The following is a 1,325-nucleotide window of genomic DNA, read 5'->3' on the forward strand; positions in this document are numbered from 1 at the left end:
GAGATGGTCCTTCTGCAACACAACGGCCTTCGCCCTAGTGATGGATGAGTTGGTGGTGGGTTAATCATAGCAGAGTTTACTTTTTCAAGTTTGTATTGCTCAAAGTACACATGTGCTAAGTCATCTGTCAGAAATACAGAATGCAATGACAGAAATAGCCAGATGCTGTGTAACAAGATTCCACAGGGAAAACTTGGAGAAATGAAGTAAAATACTACTTGTATTTCAAAATTTTACATATATTTGTGTACAACATATTCTTTTCTATAGACTCTTTAAGAATCCCAATAAGCAAATTCATAAAATTCTCAATGTTCGCAAATGACCTGTTCAAGAGTGCAGGGCTTCCTTTTGTTTGTTTAGAGCATGTACAGAAGAGAAAAGAAGATTGATTTGGTAAATCCCCCCAAAATGTCTACTTGAAAGAGAATGACTCTTAAATGCAGTGATAACAAATGCCTTCTTGCTATGATATTGTCCTGTTGATTTCTGGTGACAATTATTTGTTGAAGACATAACTTTGTATTAGATTAACCTCTACTGTGTGTCAATGAGAAGGATGATCAAAAGGCATACGCTGTGTTATTTGATTACATACTGTCTTATGTTTTAGAACTTTCTTTTCAAGTTGAAGAGAAGGTCCTTGAGGTCAAGGACTAACATTCACTATTTATGCATATTTAATTTAGAAAGATTCTCTGTGCATTAATATGTACCTGACACTATGCATGATGATACAGGGGATATAAAGATGTTTGGAGGATTTGGTCTAATAATGATATAAGACAAATACACAGTGATCCATAGGCATAAGACAGTATAGAGAAACAGCAAATGGGACAGGTGACCCAAAGAGAGAAAGTGGCTAATTCTGACTGGAAAGAACTAGAAGCCTAGAAGGAGGACGCTTCTTCTTTTCATTTAAACATACGTGGGAGATGAGAAAGTTAGACTATTTGAGCAAAAGCAGGATAGAGGAGAGAGAAGGGGAGAACACCCCGAGACTGACAGGAGCTGGGCACAAATGAAGCACACCTGCAGGCCTAATTAACCCGACAAAGGCCCCTGACAAAAGAGCTGAAGAGGTCTTTTATGTCTGAATTTTAAAAATCTGAATAGCACAACAAAACTAGCATTTGAGAATGCTCTAAATAAGCTATCTGCCTCAGGGTTCCTACATTTCCTCTTTGCCACTGTCACCAGGACATTGTGATACAGCCCAATCCATTCACCTTAAAAGTTACTGCCTGAGATCTGGAGGAGAAAACAATGGGACCAATATAGGTCTATGTACATATATGTAGTACAGTAGCAGATGGACATTG

The sequence above is a fragment of the Echinops telfairi genome, unplaced genomic scaffold (assembly GCF_000313985.2).
Source record: "Echinops telfairi isolate 266 unplaced genomic scaffold, ASM31398v2 ScPeMD7_3533;HRSCAF=4204_0, whole genome shotgun sequence".
Taxonomy (NCBI): Eukaryota; Metazoa; Chordata; class Mammalia; order Afrosoricida; family Tenrecidae; genus Echinops; species Echinops telfairi.